Consider the following 25,987-nt stretch of genomic DNA (forward strand, 5'->3'; position numbering starts at 1 on the left):
AAGTGTATAAGGTCTAAATTTCAAGATCAAGTTTAAATTTTCAAAACAAGTTTCAACTTTGAAACGCTTTTCAAACATAAGTTTTCAAAACCAAAATTCCAAAACTAAGTTTGAAAGAATCTATTTTTCAAAACTGATTGAAAAATACTAGAAAAATTCAGTTTTCTAGAATACTAGAAAAGTACTAGTTTCAAAATCATGGTTTAAAATACTAGAAAAGTTCAGTTTTCAAGGACTAAGTAAAAAGGATAAAAAGTTTGTGATTTAAAATAAACAATTGTGAGTTGATTTAAGAAATTTTTCGCAATTTTAAACAGGTTGATTTTGAAAATTGATTTTTAAACTTTGATTTTCAAATTTAAGTTTAAAATTCGATTTGAAAAACTGAATTAGTTTTATTTCTCCCCCTGAACTTGACATAAAATTTTGAAAATATTTGCTAAATATATTCAAAAAAAATTGAGGTAGAATTTTATAGAGAGATTTTAAAGAGAAGATTAAAAAATAACACTTAAGGAGATAATTAAAAACCTCCCCCTGAATTTGATACTCCTTTAATTTATTAATCCTCCTTATTTATTACTCCCCCTTAATATAAAATTTTACAACCGTAACATATTTTCGTACCTAAGTGTTTTAGGTGATTGTATAATTATCTTTATAAAATTGTTCATTTAAATTTGACTAAACGTAATTAACGTTATATTTAGTTGAAATGAGTTAACCTTTAGTGTAATGTTAAGTAAGATAAGTTGTTATTAATTCAATAATTAATCAATATTAATAATTTATTGATTAAATTTTGCTTGATTCAATAATTTAATATAATATAAATTTTGTATTAATTGATGAAGGTGTTAGTTATAATTTAACCTTTCATTTCCTTCCTTTTAAGTTGGATTAACTTAGTTTAAAGTTGGTAGTAGTTTGAAGTTAAACTCGTTATTAAACAAGGTTAAGTAAGGTTCAATTTAAGTCAAACTTTAATTATGTTTTAATAAAAATAATTAATATTTTAAAGGTTGAAAAAAAATGACTTAGAGTAATTTTAATATTTTTACTAAGGTTAAACCTAGGTTCTAATCAAATCAAGCTTAGTTCTCAAATAAAGTAAAACTTAAATAGTTAAGTTCTACTTATTAATTACATAATTAAGTTTAAAGTTAAAGTTAACGGAATTTAAGTTTTTAAGTTAGGTGTCTAAGTTTTAAATGAATTTAAAAGAATTATAATTATTATTATTTTTAAGGGATTTCTAACAGGATTTTAAAATGATTTTTATAATTATTTAATGACAATTAATATACGTTCAATTCAATTTTGATTTTAGATTAAAATTAATATCAGTGATTAATTTCGGTTTAAGTTTTAAGTTTAAGTTAAAGTTTTAAGTTTTAATTTAAGTTTTAATTTTAAGTTAGGTTAAATTAAGTTGAAAAGTAATGTTTAAATTAAGTTTTAATGAGTTTTAATTTAAGATCTAATTTTCAGTTAAGTTAAATTAAAAAATAATTTTAAGGTTAAAATGAGTTTAAAGTCAAAATAATAATTTTTAAAGTGAAAATAGTCTATAGAAATAATTTATTATTATTACTATTTTTTTTAAGTTAAAAGAATTTTATCATAGTGAAAAAAATAAGAAGAATTTTTCAAAATGATACATAATTTTTAAAATAGTTTTTAAATGATTTTTAAAAGTTTCTTAAAGTAATTTTTGAAATAATTTTTAAGTTAAAATAATTTTAAAAATATAATTTTTATATTAAAATAATTTTAAGTTAAAATAATTTTTAAAATAACAATAATTTTTAAAAGGTTTTAAAAGAATTTTTTAAAAGTTTTTAAAATGATTTTTAAAAGAGTTTTTAAAATAATTTTTAAAAAAAATTTAAAGTTTTTAAAATGATTTTTAAAAGAGTTTTAAAAATAATTTTTAAAATGTTTAAAAATAATTTTTAAAAGAATTTTTTAAAGTTTTTAAAATGATTTTTAAAAGAGTTTTTAAAATTATTTTTAAAATGTTTTAAAATAATTTTAAGAGAAATTTTTAAAGTTTTTAAAATGATTTTTGAAAGAGTTTTTAAAATAATTTTTAAAATGTTTTAAAATTATTTTTAAAAGAATTTTTTTAAAAGTTTTTAAAATGATTTTTAAAAGAGTTTTTGAAATAATTTTTAAAATGTTTTAAAAGAATTTTAAAAAAAATTTAAAGTTTTTAAAATCATTTTTAAAAGAGTTTTTAAAATAATTTTTAAAATGTTTTAAAATAATTTTTAAAATAGTTTTTTTAAAGAATTTAAAAATAGTTTTTAAAGAATTTTTAAAATAGTTTTTAAAGAATTTTTAAAATAGTTCTTAAAGAATTTTTTTAAAAGAGTTTTTAAAGAATTTTTAAAATAGTTTTAAAATAGTTTTTTAAAGAATTTTTAAAAGAGTTTTTAAAGAATTTAAAAAATAGTTTTTAAAGAATTTTTAAAATAGTTTTTAAAGAATTTTAAAATAGTTTTTAAAGAATTTTTAAAATATTTTTTTTTTTTAAAGAATTTCTAAAATAGTTTTTAAAGAATTTTTAAAATTGTTTTTAAAGACTTTTTAAAATATTTTTTTTTTTTAAATAAATTTTTTTTTTTTAAAGAATTTTTAGGTTAAAGTAAAATTTTAAGTTAAAATTATAAATTTTTAAGTTAAAATAATTTTTAGGTTAAAATAAATTTTTAAGTTAATTAAGTTTAATTTTTAAAATAAATTTTTAAGTTAAAAAACATTAAGTTTAATTTTTAAAATAAAATTTTAAGTTTGAAAAAAAATTTAATTTTAGTTTAATTTTAATTTAATTTAATTTAATTTAATTTTAATTAATTTTAATTTAATTTGAAATTTGAAATTTTAATTTTAATTTTAATTTGAAATTCAAAATTTAATTTTAATTAATTTTAATTTAGTTTGAAAATTAATTTAATCCTTATTCATCTCACCCGATCTAGATTATCAATTAAGGTATCCTATAATTTTGTGAGATGAATTAGATTTTATTACAGAGTTTGGTTTAACTTGTGTTAGATTCAGATTTAGCTTTGGTCTCCACAAATAGGCATTTTTCGGATAAACTTCTAAGCTTGGTGAGTCACATGGACATCATTAGTAGTAACCAACCTTTCGAGGCTTTCCGAATAGTCCTATCCACGGAGCTTAGTACTAAATCTTGGTCTAACTGGTTAGGATTCATTTAAGGGTAGCTTCGGTCAGTTCCACTTGGCCAAATGCACCAGATCGAAACCATATCTTTCTAGACATGCGATGCCCAAGCTTCCCCAACGTACTATCATCCAAAACTTCACCAGTACTACTTGTCAAGTTAAACTTTTGTCCCTGTTTATTCTATTCCTAACTACCCTGCCAGGTAGGTTGGTTTTTGGGTACCCTACCGGGTAAGTTTGTTTCGGTTACCCTGTCGGGTAAATTATTTTTGGAGGTGTCAGCTATTCTGGAGCCTCCCCCTAAATTGTTGATTTTTATTTTTAAGATTTCTTGTATAATTAGAGTTAGTTTTAGTTAAGTTTTAATGTTTAATTTGTAATTTAAATTTAAGTTTTTAATTTTGAATTAATTAAATTGGTCAAATTATCTTTCTTTAAAAGAGTATATTTAATATTTAAATTTTCTTTCAATTTTAATTTTATTGGGTTAATTGACTTATCTTTCTTTAGTAGCTTATTTTTAAAGTTTAGGTTTTTATTTAATTTTGAGTTAATTAAATTATTTGAATTATATTTCTTTAAGGGTTTATCTTTTAACTTTTTATTAATTGTTAATTTTGAGTTTTCTAGATTATTTTTGTTTAATATGTTATCTTTAACATTTAATTTTAAGTTTGTTAATTTCCGTTTTGATTTTATCAAAGTGTTTGATTTTATCCTTATATTTTTTTTACCTTTTAAGTTGATATAATTAGTGGAATTTATTAAATAAGTCTTATCATTAAAATTTAATTTTTTGTTAATTAAATTATCTTGGGTTTGGATAGAATTTTTTAGATTGATATTGTCTAGATTATTAAACAATTTATTAATTGTGTCTAGATTGATATTGACCTTGTCATCCTTTTTGTTTGAATTTTCAAATTTGTTTAGGTTTAAATTCGAATTTTTAGATTTATTAATTATTTTCAGATTTTCTGTATTTTCTAAATTAATTATATTTGTTTTATCAGAAAATATCCTAGGGGTATTTTCTGTATTTTCTGAATTAATTATATTTGTTTTATCAGAAAATGTCCTAGGGGTATTTTCGCAAGTATTGTCATGTACACTATTTTCACATATACTTTCAGATATATCCAAATTAACATGCACATATTTTAAACTACTACTAGCAAGGGTGTTTTGGTAAATATTACTAACCTTGAGCGCAACCCCTAATTCAGCAGGCTTCTCCGTTGGATCTGACTCGAGTCCGGATTCGACTTTAACTTGATCTTCTAGCTCCATTGGCGTCTCGTGAAGCTTGATCAACTGGGTCCACAACTCATATGCATTCTTGTATTTTTCTAGTCTGCATATGATATTGTTAGGTAAAATATTACAAATAATTTTACTTACGTTTTTATTCAACTCCGAGTTCTGAGAAGGTTTTTTCAATATTAGCATATAATCGATATCTACGCTTCCTAAGAAGCATTCCATTCTTCGCCTCCAGTAGTTGAAATCTTCATCGTACGGTGGTGGTTCATTGGGGTTCCATCCTTCTTGAAAAGACATTGTTCTTGCACACAATGAAACAAAGACAAAATCCCAAGACTTGGTCTTGGATTAGCAGTGCTGGAAAAAATAATATTTCACTAATTTTTTTTTAAAAAAATAATAAAATATTATTAAAATATTAATAAAAAATATTATCTCAAATTTTTGAAAATGTAATATTTTGTCGATACTAAATAATAGTGAAAAGATGACGATGTATTTTTCAAAAACAGTTTTGGAGGGAAAAAACGAAAGGCGTAAGGTTTTATTTTAAAAACGAACGATATATAATTTTTCTTTAAAAAGACCCCCTCTTTGTCTGATTGATGGTTGCACCAAATCAGAGCGGTACCTGCTCTGATACCACTTGTAAGACCGTTGGATTCGATAGAGGGGGGGGGGGGTGAATATCGATTCGATAAAGATGAGTATAAACGCAGCGGAAAACTAAAATAGACACAGGTGTTTTTTACTTCGTTCGGAGCCTGTGACGACTCCTACTCGAAGGCCCGTACTCCGTGAGTACTTTCGTTGGACAATCACTATCAATTCGAATATTACAGAGTTAAGTACAAGAATTGACAGATAAAGAAAATACCGACAATAGAATTAAAACAAAACCAGCACTGAGTCGGAGAGCTTTTCGTAGCGTCGCAAGAGCACAGAGCAGCAGATCTTGGATTCTTAGTTGATATTGAAGCTCCACCCTTGCCCCTTCTTTTATATGAAGCTCAGGGCGCCCCGGATCCCTTCCAGGCGCCCTGGTGGGACGTGGCAGTCCCAACCAGCATGCTCCAAGTGTCAACGTCGTCCTGGGGATAAAACTTGCCTCCGGGCGCCCGGATCCCCTCCGGGCGCCCGGACCCCTCTTCTCCAGAAAGTCCTTCTCCTGCAAGAAAAGGTTAGTCCGAGGCAAATGTACCCTGCAGCAAAGATTGTTAGCACAGTTTTATAGATAAGCAAAGTATGACTTAGATTCCGTCCTTCCGAGACCGGAATCTAGTCACGATCTCGACTTAGATATCCGAAATGGATCTAAGCCGGATCGACGCCTAATGTTCCCTTTCCGGGAACGCGTCCTCGCAGTCACTCCCCTCCAGTGACTTACCTTACTTACCTGCCAGACGTCCGGTCAGCCCTTCGACCCGTCTGGACTTCTCGCCAGCTATCCGGTCAGCCCGTCGACCTAGCTGGACTTCTCGCCAAGCGTCCGGTCAGCCCGTCGACCCGCTTGGACTTCTCGCCAGCTATCCGGTCAGCCCGTCGACCTAGCTGGACTTCTCGCCAAGCGTCCGGTCAGCCCGTCGACCCGCTTGGACTTCTTGCCAGCTATCCGGTCAGCCCGTCGACCTAGCTGGACTTCGTGCCAGACATCCGGTCAGCCCGTCGACCTGTCTGGACTTTTCCTGCACACTTGATCAAAGTGTCAGACAACAACAAAACTAACTTAACCTATTTGTCATTCATCAAAACCTGGGTTAAATCGTTAGTGCTAACCGCACCAACAGTAAGAATGGAATTGGTTAATGGCAAATGTGTAGGGACTTGTGCAATGGAAGCAAAGCCCCATGTGTTGGAACCAAAAATGTAGCTAGAGGGGAGGGGGGGGGGGGGGGGGGGAATAGCTCGGCGCAATCTCATGCTCGTCATTGTTTATTTCTTCAAGATGATAGCAGCGGAAAATACAAGAGACAACACAACAATGCTAACTATAGGGATTTACTTGGTATCCACCTCAAGAAGAGGTGACTAGTCCAAGGATCCACACACTCACGCACCCTCCACTATGTAAATACTCCTTTTCGATAACTACCGAAGGCGGAGAAGCCTTACAAGCTCTCAGTACAAGAAGAAAGGAAAGGGAAACAAAATACAATAAGATCTTACAAGTTTGCACAAGAAACCCTAACCCTAAAGACATGCACTTGAATCGATTGGAGTTGAGTCCTAATCAATTGAACCCTGCTGAATCGATCCACTGATCAATTCAGACTGCATGGATCGATCGATTGATCGATCCAGCGAGCTTCTGCTCACGGGAAAACTCTTCTCAATCGATCATCCGATCGATTGAGACCCTTCAATCGATCGGGTGATCGATTGAAGGTCTGAAGTTGCTGAAATTTCATTTCAGTCAACTTCAGAAACCCCTAGAAAATTCTATAAAATTCCAAAAATCATGAAAATCGTTGTACACATTATTTAGGGTATATATTATCATATAAAAATAGTTTTCTATGAAAATACTTCCTATTTTCAAAGATTGACATAAACTTGAAAACTTGTAAAAACTTTAGTGTTTTCTTCAAGTTTGTGTTTAACTATTCAATGATGAGTACTATCAAAAGATAGCCTTCATCAAGGTTTTCCAAAATATATTTAAAATCATTTTCAAAATCAATATCTAACCATGTTCTTTGGGCTCAATGCACATGACTTGTACATTAGTTTTCCCAATGATTGGAAAACACATAACTATGTGTTCTGATGAACTTAAAGCCCAAAAGAATGCACTAAATCAACATCTTGAGTTTTGTTCATCATCCTAACATCTCACTTGTATTTAATGTGCACAAAAACCACATACGAGTCACCTTATAGTTCTTTAGTGAGATGTAAAATCTTGGTTTTACCCTCAACTAGGGATCATGCATATCTATCTAGGCATTTTTGAAACTATGAACATCCACCTAGGATGTTACTTGTTAGTGAATGCCATTAGTCCTTAATTGCAAGGAATTAAAATAATGTATGATGCATTATGGCATACATCAAAGATAAATAATTTTCAAAAGAAAATTTCCTATGACTATATGATGCATGTATGACATGACATGGTATTTTTTTTTTGTTTTTCATAATAAGGCATGAGTGCAAGAATAAATATGATGTCATGACATATGATGAGCAAACAAAGCATGGCAACTTAGCATAAATAAAATACCTAGAATGACTATCTAAGTATCCTTAAACCTTAGCTAATCTTAAAATTTAAACCTAGATTGCCCAAGATTTCCCAAGAAAATGCCAAAACCTAAATTGACATTTCTTTTACTTTTCCTACATTTGCCAATTTAAATTAAGCATATTCCTCAAATTTTGACACAATTTACTCTTTCAAGAGTAACCAAAAAGAATAAGGTTTAGATTTGCCTTTAACTTCCTAAGAACATACCACAATCCCAACTTGGTAGTTCTTATGATTTTCCCAAATGTGCCAATTTTATTTTAAAATCAAACTTCTCACATTATGGCACATCTTACTCTTTCCAAGAGTAAACCAATAATCCTTATCATTTTCAAACGTTAACAATAACCTTGAAAATGCTCTTAGAGTGCCAACTTTATCATGATTGGGTTAACTACCCTTTTAATTTGAGTTGACACTCTCTAACCCATCTAAGGGGTAGAGAAAATGTTCCTAGGAACCCAAAACTTATTGGTGCTCCTTGGATGCTCTAGGTATTCACTAGCTAGGGGTAACTTTCCTAGATACTTTCCTAGTGACCTTGTTAGGCTTCTTAGAGTCCTTGGTCATCTTTTCTAGGTCAACTCTAGGGATTTCTTCCCTTGTGACCTTCTTAGTGATTTTATTAGACTTCTTAGAAGTCTTAGTCACATTTGTTGTTGCAAAAATACTTCTAGGGATAACTTCCTTTGTATTTTTGACTTGACCACTAGGACTAGGGTTAGTTCCATAGCTATATGGAGCCCTATGGTAAGAAGGCACATCCTTTTTGGTTTTAGGTTTGTATCCCAACCCTCTATGACCCTTGGATGACCCTTGTTGTCCCAAGCTTAGATTTTGCTCTTTTTGCCCTTTTAGAATATTTTCCATCCTTTTTAGGGACTTTTCTAATTTATCAAGTCTTGACCTCAAGACTTGATTTTTTCTCATTAAATCCTTAGTTTTTGGGTTTTCATTTAATCCTTGAGCAATTTTATTTTTAGGCTTGTAACTAAAATCCTTAGAATTCTTGCCTAAATTTTTATCTACCTTCCTAGACCTAGGTGTGGTAGTTTTAGCATGAAGAGCTACATGTTTTTCCTTAATGCTATCATGCTTCCTATTTTTATGGTAAATAGCATTAAAATGATATAAATTAGAACTAACATGCTTTTTACCATTATTTAAAGGGGTAGGCTCAACAAATGATACCTTGCGTTTTACCTTGGAGGCTCCCCCTTGAGTTGTGCTTCCTCCTTGAGCCTTGACTGCTTTCTTCCCCTTGGGACATTGACTACAATAGTGCCCCTTTTGATTGCAAGAGAAGCACACAATGTGCTCCTTGCTCTTCTTTGTTCCGAGAGCGGCCTCCTTGGGCTTCTTCTTGCCCTTTGGTGCCACTTGACCCTTTTTCTTGGCCAAATTAGGGCACTTACTTTTGTAGTGCACATGTCCCCTACATTCAAAACATATGATATGATCTTTATTTTTAGATGAAATATTTATACCTTCACATGTAGGGATGACACTTGATCCTCCATTTGATGTCTCTTGATATTTGGAGGATACATCATCTTCTTCTCCTTTTGACCCGGATGTAGAAGCTTCTCCTTCTTCTTGATCCGGCGTCACCGAAAGTCGCTCCCCCTCAATCCTAGAGGTGGAGGCTTCTTCATCTTCATCTTGTATATGGAACAAAAAGTATGCTCCCTCTTTGCCCTTTTCATTGTATTCCTTTGAAGATGAAGCTTCTTGGACTTCTTCTTCTTTGGAAGTTGAGCATCTCTCAACTTCGGAGTCCTCTTGCTCTTGGTCTTGCTCCAATAAGTCGCCCTCTTTGGATTCTTCATTGTTTTGTATAGTGGAGGGGATCTCATGTATTTTTGCCACTTTGCTCCATAGCTCCTTGGCATTCTCGAATTCTCCAATTTGAGCCAAAATATTGCTTGGCAACAAATTGACCAATAGCTTGGTCACTTTATCATTTGCCTCGCTCCTTTGAATTTGCTCTTTGCTCCATTTGCTCCTCTTGAGGATCTTGCCCTTTGGATTTCTTGGAGCCTCGAAGGCTTCCATGAGAGCAAACCATTGCTCTATCTCCATCATAAGAAAGTTTTCGATTCTTGATTTCCAAGAATCGAAACTCGTGGATACATATGGTGGAGGTACCCTCGTGTCGAATCCGAATCCATCTCCGAATTCCATTTGAAGTTGAGCATGATGATGAAGTCTTTGACTTGATAGAATTTTCTCCAACTTCTTCACCCTCTAGCTTTTTGCCCCTTCCGGCGATGATTCCGGTGAAGAGGAACCTTGCTCTGATACCACTTGTTGGGATCGAAAATGTAGCTAGGGGGGGTGAATAGCTCGGCGCGATCTCATGCTCATCGTTGCTTGTTTCTTCAAGATGATAGCAGCGAAAAATGCAAGAGACAACACAACAACGCTAACTCTAGGGATTTACTTAGTATCCACCTCAAGAAGAGGTGACTAGTCCAAGGATCCACACACTCACGCACCCTCCACTATGTAAACACTCCTTTTCGGTAACTACCGAAGGCGGAGAAGCCTTACAAGCTCTCAGTACAAGAAGAAAGGAAAGAGAAATAAAATACAATAAGATCTTACAAGTTTGTACAAGAAACCCTAACCCTAACTTCTTCCTTGCCTCTTGACTTGGACGTGCACCAGCACAAGCCTCCAAGAATCTTCAAGAACTGCGATGAGAACTCTGTGGAGAAGCTGTGGAATTGTTGGTGTCGCTGGAGAAGAAAGTCGAGAGTCCTGTCGACGAAATCACACGCCAACATCTTTATCCAGCGCCAACGGTCGAATCCTAATCGATTGGATTGCTCCCAATTGATTGGGGAGACTTTGGATCGGTCGGTCGATCGATCCAGAGCGCCTCTGTGCTCTCGGGAATTGCCTGGATCGATTGGCCGATCGATCCAGGGCTTATCGCGTGAAATCACAGCTCCCAATCGATCGGTTGATCGATTGGAGACTCTGAATCGATCGGCCGATCGATCCAGAGCTATTCTGTGCTATCGTGAGCTTCTTCCAATTGATCCATTGATCGATTGGGAGGGCTTATCGCGGAGACACACCCAATCGATCATCCGATCGATTGGACATGAACCAATCGATCGGCTGATCGATCCAGCTCATGGTTTTTGTCCAAAACCAAGTCCAAAGTCCCCTAAACCAACATCCGGTCAACCATGACCTCTTGGTACATCATGCCTAGCATTTGGTCACCCTCGACCTGCTAGGACTCCCTCACCAAGTGTCCGGTCAATCCCTTTGACCCACTTGGACTTTTCTCCTCGTGCTAAGTGTTCGGTCAATCCCTTTGACCAGCTTGGACTTATCTCCACCAGGTGTCCGATCAACCTTGATCCACCTAGGTTTCCCGTTCCTGGCTTCACTCACTAGGACTTCTCATCTGTCTAGCTTCACTCACCAGGACTTCCCTTCTGCCTAGCTTCACTCACTAGGACTTTCCTTCTGCCTAACTTCACTCACTAGGACTTCTCATCTGCCTGGCTTCACTCACTAGGAATTCCTTCTGCCTAGCTTCACTCACTAGGACTTTCCTTCTGCCTAGCTTCACTCACTATGACTTTCCTTCTGCCTAGCTTCACTCACTAGGACTTTCCATCTGCGTGGTTTCACTCACCAGGACTTTCCTTCTGCCTAGCTTTACTCACTAGGACTTCTCATCTGCCTAGCTTCACTCACCAGGACTTTTCTTTCTACCTAACTTCACTCACCAGGACTTTTCTTTCTACCTAGCTTCACTCACTAGGTCTTTCCTTTCTGCCTAGCTTCACTCACTAGGTCTTTCACCTGGCTTCACTCACCAGGATTTTCCAGTCAAGTATCCAGTCAACCTTGACCTACTTGACTCCCCTTCGCAATCTCCCCACATGAACAATTGCACTTGCAATCTTCATGTATTGTCTCAATGTATTGTCAAACATCGAAACCCAAACATCAAGACTTAAGCTTGAGCCAACTCAAGCTTAGTCAACCAGGTCAACCTTGATCTAGGGATATTGCACCAACACCATGAATCACCACTTTCAGAAGCACCACCACTTGAATCAGAGCTAGAGCCACTATGTAATTTTGAAGGGGTCATGTCCACTTGTTTAGAACTTTCAGGTACATTTCAACAATTCAAGGTTTGTATTTCTAGTGATCTTCTAAAAAATTTCATAGAGGTACCTATAATTAATTTTGTTAGATGTAATTTAATTATTGATACATACTCAGTTCATTCTAATATGGTTCTAGTTTTTTCTTATATTACTTGCTTGTGGTGTTGGAATGTATACTAAAAGCCTAACTTTTTGTATAAACATTTACTTAGAAATAAGAATCATATTAGTCAATATCTACATTTATATGCTAAATGTAGTTGTTCAATTAATTTATATTGTAGATAACATGTTGTGTGATGTCACACACAGAAGATTATGTTATCAGTTCTTTATGAATTATAAACAGTAGCTCACGACTAAGATGGAAAGGAACAAACTATTGGAATAGTCGTAGTGTAATTAGGTATTAGTTTATCTTGACTAATAAATTACACTAGTACACTCTAAGTATATTGAGTAGGCCATTTAAGGTAAGTTCTTTTTATACTGATTTAATAAAAGAATAAGACCTTAGTTATTATGGAAGTGTGTGCTCTTAATCCTAATATAATAACAAGCACATATATTTAGTATTTATTTCTTTGACTTATCAAAGGGTGTGATTTAGTTCGATAAATCAATAGGCCCGATAAGTTGGGAAATGATATTACTTATAGTGTGTGTTGTTGATTATAGAAGAAAAATGTGTCCTAGTAATCTAGGTTGATAATGTCCCCAAGAGGAGCTCATAAGGATTGTCATGTTAAACCCTGCAAGTGGACTTAGTCCGATATGATGATAAGGTTGAGTGGTACTACTCTTGAAAAAAAAAATTAATTAAAGTGAGTTGTCAGTAATTCATTTAATTAGTGGACATTCGACATCTTAAACATAGGGAGATTAACACACTCATAATAAGAAGGAGCCCAAAACATAATTTGGGATTGGTGTGGTAGTTCAATAATAATTCTTTAGTGGTATGAATTATTATTGATGAAATTAATTTGGGTGTTCGGGGCGAACACGGGAAGCTTAATTTCATCGGGAGACCAAAACTAATTTCTCCTCTCGGTCCCTATCGTAGCCTCTTATTTATAAAGTATTATACCCACCTATACCCAATTTTATACCCATCCTAATGGGGCCGGCCAAGCTAGCTTGGAACCCAAGCTAGGGGCCGGCCAAGACCAATAGAATGAGCCAAGTATGTGGCCGGCCAATGCTTGGAGCCCAAGCATGGTGTGGCCGACCCTAAGAAAATTAAAAGTATTTTTATTTTAAAATTTTTCTTATGTGAATTCTATGGTTTTAAAAGAGAGTTTAAAATTTAAATCTTTCCTTTTAAAACTTTCTACAAAAGATTGAGAAAATATTTGATATTTTTCCTTATTTATAGATTGAAAGGAAGATTTTAATTTTGATAAAACTTTCCTTTTTTGTAACCATGTTCATGATTTAAAAAGAGAGTTTAAAATTAAATATTTCCTTTTATAAGTTTCTACAAAAGATTAAAAAAAGATTTGATATCTTTCCTTATTTGTAAATTGTAAGGAGATTTTAATTTTAAGATAACTTTCCTTTTGGAAATCATCCACATGTTTTAATAGAGAAATTTTAATTTATATATTTCCTTTTATAACCAACCATGAAGAGATAAATTATTAGAGAAATTTTTATTTTAAAATTTCCAGAAACAAATTAGGAAGTTTTAATTCTTGTTAAAACTTTCCTTGTTTGGGATTATGAGGTGGCCGACCATATTGTTTTAAAAAAAGGAAATAAGTTTTAATTAATTAAATTGTAACGACTCAAATTTCCTCATTACGAGTCCTAATAGTGCTTAAAAATATTTAGAAATGCTTTAGAAATATTCTAAAGATTTTTAGAAATTTTTAGAGTATTTTTATGTAATTTTTGGAGTTCTTTCGGTATTTTTACTAAAAGAAAGAAGTTGCAAAAAATAAAGAGGTTAAGCCGAGGTTCGAACCAGAGAAATCAAATAGACTGCCTCTATTTGATCAGCAACGCCCGCTTGGACACTTGTCTATAAACTCTTTATTTTTGAAACTTCTTCTTTTTGGTAAAAATACCAAACAACCTCCAAAAATTACATAAAAATACTCTAAAAATTCATAAAAATCTCTAAAATATTTCTAAAGCATTTCTAAGTATTAATAAGGACTTTTAGAACTTAAGACAAGGAAATTTTGGGTCTTTACAATCCCCCATACCTTATAAAAAGTTCATCCTCGAACTTAGAATAATTCTGGATATTTCTGTCTCATACAGTCCTCACGCTCCCAAGTGACTTCCTCATGCTTCTGGTTCTGCCAGATGACCTTCACTATGTAACGACCACCCTTCTTACTATACTATACTACTCACTAAGGATGACCGTTACTTAACTACTAACTCTATTTAACCGGTGTGATCGAAACCACGAGGAATCCCTACCGAAAAATTTCGGCAGAGTCTCCCCTGTACCGGTGACTATAATCATTAATACATAACATAATATACACAGCCACAGGCGGCTGGAACATTTATCAAACACTCACACAGTTAAATAAGTATCAAACACACAAATATCTACTTACTAAACTGAACTCAAATGTTTACAATAACTAAAATGCGGAAGCTAAAAAAAAGAATAAGGAAAGAAGACTAAAGGAACTACTTTATAGTCCCAAGACTTCCATAGTCCTGGCATCACACATCATCCGCACCTCCTTGTCGCCTTCCTTTGCTAACACTTTTCTTTTCCGGTATCTGCAGTAAGAGGAAATGCAACTATAAGCAAAATGTTTAGTAAGCGCTATCTAACTCACAAAATCACGAATATGCATGTATACAGAAAGAACTAGAAACTATATGCTCTAAAAGGAAGTAAAGCATAAACATAACTGCTCATGTCAAATTAATAGCAAGGAAAAGCTAAGGAATCTACTCATGTAATTCTAATAGCTAATCATGTTGCTCATCTAATAAGTAAACATGAAAAACTACTCATCTACTAGATAAACATGGTAGAATAAAGAACTAAACTTATTGGTTTTTTAGAACTATATGAAACTTATTTCATTTGTTCTAACTTAATCTTTAATACTTTATGTTTATGTAAAACTCGTTTTACATGTTCAAAAACTTATACTTATAGTACTTCAAAATAATAATCAACTTCTTCTTGGGCCCAGGCGTAGTACCATCTTATGCGTGTTCCTTAATAGGTTGGGGTAGCGAGCCACCAATCCTAAAAGAGCAGACCTCGGTCTACCAGGGCCAAGACCTCGGAATTGGACAACTGGATTTGTTTAACGACAACCTCAGAAGTCGGGTACTAGCCTCTTCTTAAAAGTAAAATACTTATAATCTTAATTACTTCTTCTTTAAATGCCTTGACATTTTAATAGGCACCTTGTGTGCCAAAATCCCTAAAGTCTTGACTTTTGGGATCTACTTAAGGCCTTGGCCTTTTCTTTCTTTTCTTTATCTTTCTTATACTTTTCTTAAACCCAAAATACTGTTAGGGTATCTTTCGTATGTATCTATGAATGAAACTAACTGTGTAACACATAATCATACATAGAATACAAAAGAAATCTACACATACAATACTTATCAAAAATCTGCACTAATGCTTAACAGAAATCTGCATACTAGCTTAATAAAAATCTGCATAATAGCTTAACAGAAATCTGCATACTAGCTTAACAAAATCTGCATACTAATAAAAAATCTGCACTGCTATAGCACTAGTTGCTTAAAGGAAACTACACTAAAAATAAAACAATGAACACATCTACTACCACACCTAAATCTATTCCTTCTAATCTGTCCAGAAATTATACAGTCAACCCAAGGAATACAATGCACACTAGAAACCATCTTTAACACTTTGAAAATCCATTTTATCTGCTACAAATCGAAACCTCACAGCCAGCTTCAAAAAAAAAAAAACTATTTGTGCATGGTAGAATATAGGCTACAATTCTAATTGTTCATGATACATACAACATGGTTGCTGGACAAAAAGATGAAACTCCAAACCTAGCATTCTTCACATGAACAAGACAGTTGGTTTCGTACTCATTACTGATTGGAATGCCTTTGCAACAGCTGACTATAAACTAGAATTGTATGCTTTCTTAGGGTGTATACTGATCTAGATGCATAAAGCAATCCCAGGTATTAGTTAATTCTAGTTTCTTCATTTACCATCTTATAACACACACATCAATTCCAATTGTCCAGCACTGAAACCAACTCAGAAAACGACCGAAAACTTCTCAAATATGGAATCAAAAGACAAATTGAAACCCCATGAAAACTAGAGGACTTCTTCCAAATCGCTTTGCACACCTACTCCTATTCCTTTCCCTTGAAATCCATAGCTATTGGAAGAATTAGGCTTACAACATAATGCATACTAATTGACCATGTATTTACAAAACAATTCACGGTCTTCCTAAATCTATTCAGAATTCACAGTTATCATACCAAAAAGGAAATCACTTTGAGGTCAATTTAAAGTCTTGGAATCTGCTCCGAATTCAAGGATAATTTAAATAAACAAGACATCAACAAATTCTACTACAGATCAATCAAAAATTTATATTACAAGGAAGAACTAGAAACTTAAAGAGGAAGATCTCTGTCCAAAATCTTGGTTTAATAACACAATAAAGCAACCTTGTAATCATCCAAAAACATACGACTACCATGTCTCGCACTAAATCTCCAAAATCGTAGCCATACATGGGAGCAGTGCAACTTATCATTAAATCCGAGCTATGTTCTCAGCAATCAGAAACAAAACAATCTGAAACTACTCTTACTGCAGGTGAGAGCACTTACCTTGGGTTTCTTGGACTTACAGTCGAGAAGGAGACTTCTAGGGTTTTCGGCGAGCTCGAAATCCCGACTCTTCTTCGTGCTCCCGACTTCTCCTCGTCAAGAAGAGCTTAAGGAGGTGGAGGAACCCCTTGGAGAACCTTGGCCGGTCATCGGAATCGATGCCCTCGCCTTCTGCTACGGTCCACCGAGCTGAGGTCGACGCCGGTGAGAAGAGAAACGCCGTCGAGAGAGAGGAAGGAGAGGAAAATTAGGTTTAGGGAAAAGGTTTTGGGTTACGGTAATTAACACCTAAGTTCTCCCTTTAATTTCCCCAAATTCTGTTAACTTAAATAACTTTCCTACCTTTTCTAAACAAAACTGATGGCTGGATCACTTGGTTAGCCGGGTTTTAACCAGATCAGAGGTTGCTGGTTCGAACCTCGGCATGGACATTTTTTGTCAAAACTTCCTTCATTTAGTAAAAATACCAAACGACCTCCAAAAATTACATAAAAATATTCTAAAAATTCCTAAAAATCTCTCGAATTTTTCTATAGCATTTTTAAATTATTTTTGGGGCTCAAAAGGAAGAAATTTGGGTTATTACAATTCCCCATACCTTATAAAAAGTTCATCCTCGAACTTAGAATAATTCCGGAACATTCCTATCTCATACTGTCCTCACACTCCTAAGTAACTTCCTCATGCTTCTGGTTCTAAATGACTTCCATGCTTCTGGTTCTAAATGACTTCCACTAATGGTACTCTTTTGTTCCTTAGTCTCTTAACTTCTCTGTCCACTATCACCCATATCACATCGTACCCATTAGTAGTCCTTGGAAGACCTGTTATAAAGTCCCTGGAGACCATAGGTGAATTGGTCACACCAAATGGCAAGGCTACAACTTTGTAGTGTCCATATCGGGTCCTGGAAACTGTTCTGGACCCTTCATTCTCCTGTGCTCGGTCCACAGTATGAATGGTACGGGGACATCTTCTTCTTGACATCTAGTTATGTAGAGAAACTTAAAATCGTCCCTACGCTTTCTAGACATATATACATATGTAACCAAAAGAAAACAAAAACTTCTATCTTACTTAAACATTTCTAAGCAAATACTCTATACTGCAAATAATAAAGAAAACATAAAAGAAAAATTAAATACTTTCTTACTTAAAGACGGCAAGGTTGGTGTTGATGTGTGATGCTGGAGAATGGAAACCGCTCTGATACCAACTATAACGACCACCCTTCTTACTATACTATACTACTCTCTAAGGATAACCGTTACTTAACTACTAACTCTATTTAACCGGTGTGATCGAAACCACGAGGAATCCCTACCGAAAAATTTCGGCCGAGTCTCCCCTGTACCGGTGACTATAATCATTAATACATAACATAATATACACAGCCACAGGCGGCTGGAACATTTATCAAACACCCACGCAGTTAAATAAGTATCAAACACACAAATATCTACTTACTAAACTGAACTCAAATGTTTACAATAACTAAAATGCGGAAGCTAAAAAAAAGAATAAGGAAAGAAGACTAAAGGAACTCCTTTCTAGTCCCAAGACTTCCATAGTCCAGGCATCACACATCATCCGCACCTCCTTGTCGCCTTCCTTTGCTAACACTTTTCTTTTCCTGAATCTGCAGTAAGAGGAAATGCAACTATAAGCAAAATGCTTAGTAAGCGCTATCTAACTCACAAAATCATGAATATGCATGTATACAGAAAGAACTAGAAACTATATGCTCTAAAAGAAAGTAAAGCATAAACATAACTGCTCATGTCAAATTAATAGCAAGGAAAAGCTAAGGAATCTACTCATGTAATTCTAATAGCTAATCATGTTGCTCATCTAATAAGTAAACATGAAAAACTACTCATCTACTAGATAAACATGGTAGAATAAAGAACTAAACTTATTGGTTTTTTAGAACTATATGAAACTTATTTCATTTGTTCTAACTTAATCTTTAATACTTTATGTTTATGTAAAACTCGTTTTACATGTTCAAAAACTTATACTTATAGTACTTCAAAATAATAATCAACTTCTTCTTGGGCCCAGGCGTAGTACCATCTTATGCGTGTTCCTTAATAGGTTGGGGTAGCGAGCCACCAATCCTAAAAGAGCAGACCTCGGTCTACCAGGGCCAAGACCTCGGAATTGGACAACTGGATTTGTTTAACGACAACCTCAGAAGTCGGGTACTAGCCTCTTCTTAAAAGTAAAATACTTATAATCTTAATTACTTCTTCTTTAAATGCCTTGACATTTTAATAGGCACCTTGTGTGCCAAAATCCCTAAAGTCTTGACTTTTGGGATCTACTTAAGGCCTTGGCCTTTTCTTTCTTTTCTTTATCTTTCTTATACTTTTCTTAAACCCAAAATACTGTTAGGGTATCTTTCGTATGTATCTATGAATGAAACTAACTGTGTAACACATAATCATACATAGAATACAAAAGAAATCTACACATACAATACTTATCAAAAATCTGCACTAATGCTTAACAGAAATCTGCATACTAGCTTAATAAAAATCTGCATAATAGCTTAACAGAAATCTGCATACTAGCTTAACAAAATCTGCATACTAATAAAAAATCTGCACTGCTATAGCACTAGTTGCTTAAAGGAAACTACACTAAAAATAAAACAATGAACACATCTACTACCACACCTAAATCTATTCCTTCTAATCTGTCCAGAAATTCTGCAGTCAACCCAAGGAATACAATGCACACTAGAAACCATCTTTAACACTTTGAAAATCCATTTTATCTGCTACAAACCGAAACCTCACAGCCAGCTTCAAAAAAAAAACTATTTGTACATGGTAGAATATAGGCTACAATTCTAATTGTTCATGATACATACAACATGGTTGCTGGACAAAAAGATGAAACTCCAAACCTAGCATTCTTCACATGAACAAGACAGTTGGTTTCGTACTCATTACTGATTGGAATGCCTTTGCAACAGCTGACTATAAACTAGAATTGTATGGTTTCTTAGGGTGTATACTGATCTAGATGCATAAAGAAATCCCAGGTATTACTTAATTCTAGTTTCTTCATTTACCATCTTATAACACACACATCAATTCCAATTGTCCAGCACTGAAACCAACTCAGAAAACAACCAGAAAATTCTCAAATCTGGAATCAAAAGATAAATTGAAACCCCATGAAAACTAGAGGACTTCTTCCAAATCACTTTGCACACCTACTCCTATTCCTTTCCCTAGAAATCCATAGCCACTGGAAGAATTAGGCTTGCAACATAATGCATACTAATTGACCATGTATTTACAAAACAATTCACGGTCTTCCTAAATCTATTCAGAATTCACAGCTATCATACCAAAAAGGAAATCACTTTGAGGACAATTTAAAGTCCCGGAATCTGCTCCAAATTCAAGGATAATTTAAATAAACAAGACATCAACAAATTCTACTACAGATTAATCAAAAATTTGTATTACAAGGAAGAACTAGAAACTTAAAGAGGAAGATCTCTGTCCAAAATCTCGGTTTAATAACACAATAAAGCAACCTTGTAATCATCCAAAAACATACGACTACCATGTCTCGCACTAAATCTCCAAAATCGTAGCCATACATGGGAGCAGTGCAACTTATCATTAAATCCGAGCTATGTTCTCAGCAATCAGGAAACAAAACAATCCGAAACTACTCTTACTGTAGGTGAGAGCAATTACCTTGGGTTTCTTGGACTTACAGCCGAGAAGGAGACTTCTAGGGTTTTCGGCGAGCTTGAAATCCCGACTCTTCTTCGTGCTCCCGACTTCTCCTCGTCAAGAAGAGCTTAAGGAGGTGGAGGAACCCCTCGGAGAACCTTGGCCGGCCATTGGAATCGATGACCTCGCCTTCTACTGTGGTCCACCGAGCTGAGGTCGACGCCGTGCGAGAAGAGAAACGCCGTCGGGAGAGAGGAAGGAGAGGAAAATTAGGTTTAGGGAAAAGGATTCGGGTTACGGTAATTAACACCTAAGTTCTCCCTTTAATTTCCCCAAATTCTGTTAACTTAAATAACTTTCCTACCTTTTCTAAACAAAATCGACGGCTGGATCACTTGGTTAACCGATTTTGACCAGATCAGAGGTTACTGGTTCGAATCTCGGCATGGACATTTTTTGTCAAAACTTCCTTCGTTTAGTAAAAATACCAAACGACCTCCAAAAATTGAATAAAAATATTCTAAAAATTCCTAAAAATCTCTAGAATTTTTCTATAGTATTTTTAAATTATTTTTGGGGCTCAAAAGGAGGAAATTTGGGTTGTTACACACTAGTGGAACCTCTTTGTTTCTTAGTGTCTTGACTGCTCTGTCCACTATCTGTGTAGGTCTGCTCTCATAGCTAAGATCCTCTTGGATCTGCACCGACTGAGACTGAATCACTTGGCTAGGGTCGTGGATGCACTTCTTTAACATAAAGACATGAAATACATTGTGTATTGCTGACATTTCTTGTGGTAAGTCCATCTTGTAAGCTACCTTCCCAATTCTCTCTATGATCAGGTAAGGTCCTACGTAGCGAGGATTTAACTTGCCCTTCATGCCAAATCTCATCACTCCCTTCATCGGAGCAACCTTGAGAACAACTGAATCCCCTACTTGGAATTCAAGTGGCCTACGGTGTGTGTCAGCATAACTTTTCTGTCTACTCTGGGCAGTCTCAATCCTCTGTCTGATCTTCTGGATAGCCTGAGTGGTCTCATCTATCATCTCAGTCTGAATGCTCAGCTCTACTTGTTGGGATTTTTGAGCCGTGAAAACCGCTTTTTCCCATCGCGGAAACCCCGAAACCCCGCCCCCGGATCTGTGCGAAGAATAAAACTTTCGAAAAACTACAAGTACGAGTTTACCAACCTATAGATCTACACTAGAACTATATGTTAAAGAGTTTTACCCTCGTTGCGTGCCCTTCGCGAGTCCCGCTTGTCCAAGGAGATGTCGGATCTCAAGTTATCAAGGTAGACAACTCTCTATGCGTATCCACACGAACTAATTAGGTGGAGAAGACCAAACAATAGGTGTGCTAGCACCTAGGTGGTTCGGCCAAGGAGAAGAGGGAGAGGAGAAGGAGAGCTTGAGGAAGAAGATAGAATGAATGAGAATTACTCACAAAATGAAAACCCCTCACCTAGCATTAGTGTGGTCGGCCACAATTGTAACTCATTCTCATTTAATGTGGCCGACCACATTAAATGGAAGGAGACTTGTAACCTCCATGCGATGGCACACGCATGTGCTAGCTTTGATGATGTGGCACATCATCATTGGTTCTCCTAATGCCAACTCACAAATGATGTGGCATAAAGTCAAGTCAAACTTAACTCTTCCTCTTCCTCTCAAGTCAAGTCAAACTTGACTTAATCTCTCTCATGGTTGATCTAATCCAACCATTTAATTCAAGCCAATTTAATATAATGAATCTAATTCATTTAATTAAATTGATTCAATGAGTCATAATCTAAATTAGACTCATTGAACACATGGATCAACTTGAGTCCAACTCAATTAGCCCAATTAGGATTACTCTTAATCCAATTTGATTCATCAAATGAATCTAATTCTCTTGGTTCATCATATGAACCTAATATCCATCTAATTGTCCTTTGTGTGTGACCCTATAGGTTCTTGTAACGTTGGAAATGCCCCTAAACCCATTTAGGAGCATAAGTAATGAGCGGTATCTAGCAACACATCATTACTACCCAAGTTACAAGAATGTTGAGATCCAACATCACCTTGTGACTACTAATTGTGACTCCTCACAATATATGACAAGTGTCCTTCTATCCTAGACATCTAGATTGATCAATGTGAGGCATAGACCCTGTCATCCTCTGACCAATCTAAATCTTGAACTCCAAGTAGACTCACTCGATCAAATGAGCTCAATATCTCATATTAACTCATTTGGGCATGGCCATGCACTTAGTGGTCTCACTCTATCAAGAATATCAATGTCTCTCCCGTCATATAGGAGGGATAGATCCCATCTACATCACTCACATCCCTCTGCATAATTCATTACATACCCAGTAATCGCCTTTATAGTCCACCCAGTTACGGGTGACGTTTGACGAAACCAAAGTACATAACTCCTTATGTAGGGATCCATGGTGACTTCAGGTCTAAGGACTAGTAGTCATACTAATAGCCACATGAGAAAGTATATGACATTCATATAACGATCCATGATACTTTCTCATGGCGGGTCATTCAGTATACATTCTCCAATGCATACCCATGTGTCAACTTGATATCTCTATATCCATGACTTGTGAGATCAAGTCATCGAGTTGACCTACATGCTAGTCTTATTGCATTAACATTGTCCCTGAATGTTAATACTCGACTAGGAATGATTAAGAGTAGTGTTCCCTATATCATCTCACTATCGATTCAACCAATCGATTGATATAGGTAAGAACCTTCTACTCAAGGACGCTATTATACTCAGTTTATTTGGCACCAATACAAGTAAGTATAATAACCAACAAATGCCTTTATTTATATAAGAATATGATACAACAAGTCCATAATACAATCATCAAATGATTGGCTCTAGGGCTCTAACTAACACTACTTCCATTTCTTTTCTTTCACCTGCTTCTTGCCAGCAAATGGGTGATCTTCACTTCTTGCCATATAACGCCTCATAAGGTGCCATCTTAATGGTGGCCTGATAGCTATTGTTGTAGGCAAACTCAGCTAAGCACAGATACTTGCACCAATTTCCCTTGAAATCTAGCGCCCAAGCTCTGAGCATATCTTCTAAAATCTGATTTACTCGCTCTGTTTGTCCATCAGTCTGAGGATGGAAAGCTGTGCTGAACTTGAGTTTGGTGCCTAGTGCATTCTGAACACACTCCCAAAAATGAGATGTGAAGCGCCTATCTCTATCAGAGATAATAGATTTTGGAACTCCATGAAGTCTGATCACTTCCTTAACATACAGTTGTGCCAACTGCTCTATAGAATGGGGCACCTTGATAGCTAGAAAATGGGCAGACTTGGTCAATCTGTCCAATATTACCCATATTGCATCATATCCGTTCGTAGTTCTTGGAAGACCTGTTACAAAGTCCATGGATATGTCTTCCCACTTCTATTCTGGTATTGGGAGAGGTTGTAACATTCCTCCTGGTCTCTGGTGCTCTGCTTTGACTCTCTGGCATGTCAGGCAGGTACTGACATACTTTGCAACATCTCTTGAGTCCAGACCACCAGAATCTCTGTTTCACATCCTGATACATCTTGGTGGCACCAGGATACATGGAGTAAGGTGTACTATGAGCTTCTTCTAAAATTTTCTTTCTCAGTTCTTCATCATTGGGGACATAAAGGTGGTTCCCCTGATAAAGAATTCCACTGTCTGATACTCGAAACTCCAAATTTCCCCCTTTTTATACCCCTTGCTTGATCTTTTAGATATCTGTATCTTCACTTTGCTTTCTCTGTATATCCTCAAGCAGGGTTGACTCTAAGGTCAATGCAGAGAGTTGCCCATAAATAATTTCCATTCCAAAATCTGACAACTCCTTCTGCAGTGGCAGGGCTAATGATGACAAAGACATCAGGGATGCACTGGATTTCCTGCTTAATGCATCTGCCACTTTGTTAGCTTTGCCTGGGTGGTAGAGGACTTCACAGTCATAGTCTTTGACCAACTCCAGCCACCTGCGCTGTCTCATGTTTAAGTCTTTCTGGGTGAAGAAATACTTTAAACTCTGATGGTCTGTGAAGATTCTGCACTGGACTCCATACAAGTAGTGTCACTAGATTTTCAGTGCAAGGACCACAATTGCCAGCTCAAGATCATGAGTGGGGTAGTTCTTCTCATAGTCTTTGAGTTGTCTGGAAGCATAAGGTATAACTTTTCCTTCTTGCATGAGTACAGCTCCTAGGCCCATCTTGGAAGCATCACTGTAGATGTCAAAACTCTTGTCACTTTCTGGAACTATCAGGATGGGTGCACTAGTTAGTCTCTTCTTTAGCTCTTGGAAACTCTGCTCACATTTGTCTGACCATTCAAACTTCTTGTTCTTCCTAGTGAGGGTTGTTAGTGGAGAGGCTATCCTAGAAAAGTCCTCCACAAACTTTCTGTAATATCCAGCTAAACCAAGGAAACTTCTGATCTCCCTGGTGTTCTTGGGTCTACTCCAGTTGCTGACCACTTCTATTTTGGCTGAATCCACCTGGATACCTTCTTTAGAAATGATGTGACCTAGAAACGCCACCTGCTCTAACCAGAACTCGCACTTTGAGAATTTAGCATACAGCTGCTTTTGCTGAAGGTTTTGTAATACTATTCTGAAGTGCGTGTCATGCTCCTCTGGGGTTCTTGAATAGATCAGAATGTCGTCGATGAGCACGATGACAAACTTGTCAAGGTATTCTCTGAACACTCTGTTCATTAAGTCCATGAAGATCACAGGTGCATTAGTCACACCAAAAGGCATGACTACAAACTCGTAATGTCCATATCTGATCTTGAAAGCTGTCCTGGGTATATCACTTTCTTTAACCTTCAGCTGGTGATATCCCGAGCGCAGATCTATCTTAAAGAACACTGTTGCCCCCTTTAACTGATCAAATAAATCATCTATTCTGGGAAGAGGGTACTTGTTCTTAATTGTTACTTTGTTCAGTGCTCTATAATCTATGCACATCCGCATAGATCCATCTTGTAACGCCCACAAAATGCTAAGCTATACCTAGGAGTGTTTTTCTTTAAAATAGAAGAATAAAAGAAAGAAAGAGAAAAATGGAAAAATAGAAAATCAAAATAAAAAGAGGTGAGGTCAAAGATTGAACCTTGAACCTCCTACAAATGATAGAGTTAAAATTGGTGCATAGAACCACTAGAGTAATGAATGATATGTGAATGGAAAAGAATAGAAATATTAGTTAAAGGTGAGATGATGGTTAAGTAAAGGAACAAGAGAAAACTAAGTAGCTTACTTTCTCTTCCTCTTGGTTAAGAGAAGAAGCAAGCAAAAGACAAGTTGCTTGCTTCCCTCCTTCTCTCTATTTTCGTGGAATTAAAGGAATGAAGAAAATAGAAGGGCTAAGGGGGATGAATGAAGGTATGTTCATTACATAGGAAATAAATAGGATGGAGAGAAGAAAAGACAAGTGATTAATCCTTTCTTCTTCTTCCTCCTTCCCTCTCCTTCTTCATTCTCCACCGAAACCAAAAGCTCTCCCTCTCCTCATTTCCAAAAGCTAAGCTAAGGTTCCTCTCCAAGAAAACTAATTTACAAGA

Source organism: Zingiber officinale, chromosome 11B, assembly GCF_018446385.1.
Source record: "Zingiber officinale cultivar Zhangliang chromosome 11B, Zo_v1.1, whole genome shotgun sequence".
Taxonomy (NCBI): Eukaryota; Viridiplantae; Streptophyta; class Magnoliopsida; order Zingiberales; family Zingiberaceae; genus Zingiber; species Zingiber officinale.